Below are 7,066 nucleotides of genomic sequence, written 5' to 3'. Positions count from 1 at the left end.
CAGAAAAAGCCCACCAAAAGTCCTTTAAAAGCCGCTGACTCCCTGTCACTAGGGGCTGGAGCCATCCAGGCTCAGCCACCTGGTGTGCGGATGATGGAATAAATTCGCGATCCCTCACCATTCTGGCCTCGTGCATTCCTCCTTTGGTGACCTAACAGAGACATGCCCTCTTGGAACCTCCGCTCTCCTTTTCTTTGAGTTGGTAACACATTAGGCCTGATGAGCAGCTGTAATACCGAGACTTCTCATTACTATCATTTTGAAATTCCATTTGCCTCTCTGCTTCTTGGATCTCATCTCTTCCTCGTTCTTGACTTATTCTCTCAGTTTGATGGAGCACGGGGTAGGGGTTTGATCAAGAGGGCAAGCATAGAATCTGGCTTCTAGTGCTTTGGAATCTGGCCTGTGGACGCTGGACAAATAAAATAACATTGTTATACTACAGTAGTAAACAAGTTGTCTACAAGAGGGAGAGGGCATGATGTGTATAGATTATTTGGATCAGGCTATTCAGAAACATGGGGAAAAGACACTGTCCTCATAGATGGCTTTCATCTAGGGCTTTTCACCTCTAGAGTCAGCTGTGTCTGTCAGACAGCTTTTGATGTGTTTAGCCCAAGCACCAGGCACCTTACAGTCACCGTTGGACTGCTTGGGTTGTGGCCTAGCTTGTCAGAGGCTTTTGCAGGAATCTGTGATTGTTTGATTAGTATGATACCTGAGCAGAGACAACCTTGCCCTCCTGCCAAATTCCTTAATGGTCTTCCCAGTGCTCCTGCCTTATTCTCTTTGGAAGCTACCAGGAGGTATGGATGTTTTTATCAGTTGACACTGAAATTCCACACTCCCTTCCCAAGCACAGTTCCTGGGCAATTATTTAGACATTTATTTGATCTTCTCAGATATTGTCCCCAGATTTAAAAGAAGTTGAGTCATCATCCTTAAAGAGTTGATTTATTCCTTAAATCCAAGGTGGATTTTAACTAAGGGCCCCCAGAAAGGAAGTGTCAACATGAGTGAAATGAAGAAAGTGACAGGACAGGGCAAACAATACTACCAGCGTGGAATACAAGATGAAAATAACAAGCGGGCGTGGAACTTCCATAAAATATCAAGGAGTTGCTTAACAAGCCAAAGTTAGAGGCACTTTGTAATAAATACTGTTAAAATAAAGTGTGAGCTAGTCCTGCCCTCTGAAGTGCCCATGGAATGTGGAGTGGCTTGACCCTGCTAAAAGAATTTATGTACAGGCATTTGGAATGTGACCCACAATCACTCACTGGAGGATCAGGGGCGAAAGGGCATAGTTCTTCCCCTTCAAGAATTAACAAACTAGAAGGAAAAACAGACAAGTTAGCACTTGTTTCCCCATGTTTCTGAATGAAACCAGTGCTATAAGAAAGGAAAGAAATTCCTTTTGACTGGGAGATCAGGGCAGACTTCACAACAGAGGTGGCACCTGAATTGAAAGATTAAGAATTAGTGAGAAAATGGGGCAAGAGGCATTCATAGCTGAAGAAAACATTAGCCCAAGAACTGAAGTGTGGAAGGGCCTACCCCATTTGGTGAATTGCTAATGGCCTGATGTACTTGGAATTAGGAAGTCGGGAAATGAGGCAAAGAGAAAAGTTTGAGACAAGGTAAAGAGGACAATCCTTCAAGAACCCTGAATTCCATTTTCAGGGCCTTTGATTTTAGGACATATGGAGTTTCTGATTGTTTATTAGTGGACTTATGACATTATCAGATTTGTGTTTTGAAAAGAGCATTCTGTAAAACGTTTGAAGAAGAAAGAATAGGAGGCAAGAAGCCCACTTAGGAAGGCAGGCCCATGGGACAAGTACATTCACAACTAACTCGGAGCAGATGTTGAGACCTCTGGTCCTTGGACTGCACTTTGAGTAGCAGCAAGCTGTAGATTGTGATCAAATAACCAAGGATAACTGAAAAGGTGACTAAGTGGAAAGGTAGAAGGGCAAGTAAATGAAAATTTATGCTAACGTAAAATGCATCTCCTAAAGAAACATAAAAAAGGACAAAGGCCGAGGCCAGGGACTCTCAAACTTAGCTGAACAAATTTGGAATCACCTGAGACCCTTTGAACACTACTAGTGACTGGGCTCCATTGCAAGAGATTCTGATGTAAGTGGTCTTGGATCAGGAGGTGTACAAGCTTTCCAGGTGATTCTAACGTGCAGTCCAAGGTTGAGAACCGTGAGTTAGTTCTTATCAGGTATGAATTAGTGATAGCTGTTAATTTTTTTAAATAAATCTTTATTGTTCAGATTACAGGTGTTCCTCTTTTTTTTCCCCCATAGCTCCCCTCCACCTGATTCCCCACCCCACCCCATGCCCTTACCCCCCCACCAATGTCTTCATCCATAGGTGTATGATTTTTGTCCAATCTCTTCCCGCACCCCTCACACCCCTTTCCCCCTGAGAATTGTCAGTCCACTCCCTTTCTATATCCCTGATTCTATTATATTCACCAGTCCATTCTGTTCTTCAGATTTTTTATTCACTTGATTTTTAGATTCACTTGTTGGTAGGTATGTATTTGATGTCATTTTGTTGTTCAAATTTTTATCTTTACCTTTTTCTTCTTCTTCCTCTTCTAAAAGAATACCCTTCAGCATTTCATGTAATCCTGGTTTGGTAGTGATGAACTCCTTTAGCTTTTTCTTGTCTGTGAAGCTCTTTATCTGCCCTTCAACTCTGAATGATAGCTTTGCTGGGTAGAGTAATCTTGGTTGTAGGTTCTTGCTGTTCATCACTTGGAATATTTCTTGCCACTCCCTTCTGGCCTGCATAGTTTCTGTTGAGAAATCAGCTGACAGTCGTATGGGTGCTCCCTTGTAGGTAACTAACTGTTTTTCTCTTGCTGCTTTCAAGATTCTCTCTTTGTCTTTTGCCCTTGGCATTTTAATTATGATGTGTCTTGGTGTGGTCCTCTTTGGATTCCTCTTGTATGGGGTTCTGTGTGCTTCCTGAACTTGTAAGTCTATTTCTTTCACCAGGTAGGGAAAGTTTTCTGTCATTATTTTTTCTAATAGGTTTTCAATATTTTTCTCTCTCTCTTCTTTTGGCACCCCAAAAATTCGGATGTTGGTATGCTTAAAGTTGTCCCAGAAGCTCCTTACACTATCTTCATATTTTTGGATTCTTTTTTCTTTTTGTTTTTCTGGTTGGGTGTTTTTTGTTTCCTCATGTTTCAGATCTTTGGTTTGATTCTTGGGGTATGTTGATCTACAGTTGAGTTTCTGTATATTCTTTATTTCAGACAGTGTATGCTTAATTTCTGACTGGTCCTTTTCCATTTTTTTGGCATTCTCATTAAGATCCTTAAAGGTCTCACTAAGTTCCTCAGCGGTTTTAAGAAGATTCTTGAGTAACCTTATAAATGTGTTTCTGAACTCTATGTCGTCCAGTAGTTTGCTTTCCTACATTTCTTTTATTTGTGACATGTTTCTTTGTCTCCGCATTTTGCTGCTTCCCTGTGTTGATGGAGTGGCTTTGTGTGGTAGGTGACCTATAGGGGCCAGTAGCTCAGCCTCGCCAATCACCTGAGGTGGACGCCTTTGGTACACCCCTTTGTGGGCTGAGTGCAAAGTCTTGGTGTAGTTAAGCCTTGATTGCTGTTGGTACACTGGGAGGAATTGACCTCTAGGCCAATTGGCTGTGAGGACCTGCTGTGTCTAATGGAAGAACTGCTGTGCTGGAGACACACTTATGGTGCAGGACTTGTTTCAGTGGGGCTTTGGTGCTGAGTCTGCTTCTTGAATGTGTCACTTATGGATGTGAGGAGTTGAAATCTGGTGTCTCACACTGACCACTAGGTACCCTGGCTTCTGGATCTCTAATGGGGTGCAGGTCAGCTACTGTCTGAGGCCACCCAGCAGGCACTACAGTGAGAACTACAGTTTTCTCCTCTTTGCTTGGGGTTTGGAGGTTTTGGAGCTGTCTGACCAGGGCTGCAACTTTGCTAGGTTAAGCTGCGATAGGGCAGGTCATTCATATGCTAAAGCCGCTGCTTGGAGCTTGGGTGGGTTTGTAGGTTGTACAGGGCGGGGTCTCAGGGCGTGACTAGGCTAGGGCGTGGCAAACAGTGATGGCTGACAGTAAGCTGGCTCTGTGTCTCTGACCGCGTCCCAGCGTCCTGGGCCCCAGTGCAGTAAATAATTATTCCTGTGCGCAGCCCTGCAAGCAAGCCTCCCTCACTTTCCGACCCCACGGCAGACAGTCCAGCTTCTCCCCGTAGGAGTTTGGGTCCCCCGTGTCTCCCCAGAAACTGGAGTTTGGAGTAATCAGGAGCTTGTCTCCCTTCGGGCTGAAAAAGCAGTGCTCCCAGTTGCCCGTCGCCAGCCCAATTTGCACACCTCCGTACCTCAGCTTTTCAGTGCTTGTGCACCTCTCAATGCTGTTTGTTCTTTCCTTCTAGTTGTAGAACTTCCACTTAGCCAGCTTTCCTGTGGTTCTGGGTGATAGACGTTTTGTTTTTTAGTTGTAGTTTTGAAATTGTTGTGTGAGGCAGCAGTTTAGGTGTTTACCTACGCCGCCATCTTCGATAGCTGTTAATTTAATGTTTTGAAATAATTATTGAAATCATGTTTTCCCAACAAATTTCCCGATATAAATTGCTATCATTTTATTCTCTCAATCTTAGATAAGACCTTCATTTTATTTTTCTTCCTTCTCTTTGTTAATGCAATCTGGGCTTTTGTATGTAAATTATAGTTACTACATTATTGTTAAAATTAGAGCACCTTCATTTCAAGAATATTTTTGTCTTTTCAATTTTAAAAACAGATGAACAGTTTTCAGGTTCTTACTTTTAATGTTTGTGTCATCAATATTCTTTTTACTATGGCTTTCTCAATTTTATGTTTTGCATCTAGAAAATATCTTTAAGACATTTGTTTTAAAGAAGGCTGACAGCCCTAGCTGGTTTAGCTCAGTGGATAGAGTGTTGGCCTGCAAACTGAAGGGTTCCGGGTTCAATTCTGGTCAAGGGCACATGCCCAGGTTGCAGGCTCGATCCCCAGTAGGGAGTGTGCAGGAGGTAGCCAATCAGTGATTCTCTCTCATCATTGATGTTTCTATCTCTCTTTCCCTCTCCCTTCCTCTCAAAAATCAATAAAATAAATATATTTATTCAAGGGCATATGCCCTTGACCGAAATCGAACCTGGGACCCTTCAGTCTACAGGCCGACACTCTATCCACTGAGCAAAACCGGCCAGGGCTGTGAAGGTATTTTTAAATGTGGTTAATATTTGCAATCAGCAGATATTAAGTAAAGCAGGTTACTCTCCATCTAATGGGTGGGCCTCATCCAATCAGTTGAAGGTCTTAAGAACAAAAACTGAGGTTTATCCAAGAAGAAGGAATTCTGCCTCAAGACCACAGAAATCCTACCTGAGTTTCCAGCTTGCCAGCTGCCCTACAGATTTCAGACTTTCCAGGACCCATAACCTCATGGACCAATTCCTTAAAATAAACCCTGAGTGATATACCTTTCATGTCCCAGTAATGTCTTTTTCATAGCTATTAAATATGAACAACTTAGCTAAGTAAAAAATTCCTGGGCCACAACTTTCAACCTCTGTGAACTTCTAACCTTTGGTGTTGGTGGGCAGTAGTAAGGCAGCCTGGCATTTGCTTTTTTGTGAGTAATCTGATATTTAGGCCTGAAAGCTTACAGAATTTTTTTCTCTAAGAGTTAAAAGTGTTTGCCAATAAATCTTTAATTTGGGGTATTTCCCATTCATATTCCTTAGAACTCAAGTGAGCCCTTTCAATCTTCAATACTTGGATCTGTCTTAGTTGAGGAAATTTTTTCCCATTAACGTATTTCCTTGATTCTAAGATGATGTCAATTGAAAAGGTATATCACTGACTAGTTTGGAGGGGTGGGGAATCGCAGGCAAATTATAAAATATAAGATGCATCTTAATTTCAGAAAAATTGCAATAGGGGGAAAAGATAACTGAGGAAGTATGAACAATTGATTTTAGCTCTATTTGGTTTGGTCTTTCCTTTAGGATTTCCGTTGCTTGGCATTTCCATTCTCCATCCTCTGTTTCTATTTTTTTCTCTTTTGTTATTTTCACCTCATTGTCTCTTTTCTGTTTTCTTAGATTTGCACATTGTATCACTTATTCACGTGTATCATTAAGAAACCTTTTACTACTTTCAAACATAATTTTAAGTTCAGCATTTGTAGACTTGTTTAACAAATTTAAATCCTTCTCAATCTTAAACATTTCCACTATTTCATCCAGGTGTCTTTGCATAATTGCCTATAATCTCTTCATTATTTTTATTCCAATACTCAGAAGCCCCGTCTTTATGCAGCTTAGAGAACACCACATAGTTTCCGGCATTTTCTTCAGGATACTGCCAGTGATCATTTTCAGAACTAGGCTTGTCCTCTGCCTCGTCTGGGTATGCTGCTCCTTTTACTCAGTTCTGCTCTATTTTTTTCCCGTAGGCCTTTCTTTCCCGTTTTCCTGACTGCTTGATTCCACCTTTACCCACAGGCAGTCTGCATGTTTCTCTATTTATTTATTTGTTGGTTCAGTCCTTTCTCAGAATCACAGCTGGGGCAAGATTGATATGTAGGCTCCTGGTCAAATTCTCCATTTTCAGTAGCTTCCTCCCCCGCACCCCCCTCCCCCCATGCCTCCTTTCCCCGCAACTTCTCACCCTCCTACTTCCATCATCCGGTCTCTGGACATCTGAGGCGATATCTACAAACAATTTACATGCCTCAGAATGCACTGCTCTGGGGGCACTTCCTCATTTTGTCGGAAGGGCTCCTACCAATGGACTCAAAGTGATTCCCCAGAAAGTAAAAAATGGCCCCAACAGCTGGCAGCTAGCAGCGAACAGCAAGGCTGAAGCAAAGTGTTCCCAAATGAACATAAACAACATTCAGAGAATATAAACAAAAATCAGACAAGGCCACTCTGAGACCATGCCTGAAGCAAGACAGAGACAAGGCTATATACCACAACCACAAAAAGAAATATTTTTTTCTCTTTTTTTCTTGCTGTTAGGATAATTGC

The sequence above is a fragment of the Plecotus auritus genome (genome assembly GCF_963455305.1).
Source record: "Plecotus auritus genome assembly, chromosome: 8".
NCBI classification, from domain to species: domain Eukaryota; kingdom Metazoa; phylum Chordata; class Mammalia; order Chiroptera; family Vespertilionidae; genus Plecotus; species Plecotus auritus.
The sequence above is the reverse complement of the archived record's forward strand: the minus strand, read 5'-3'. Positions refer to the sequence as shown.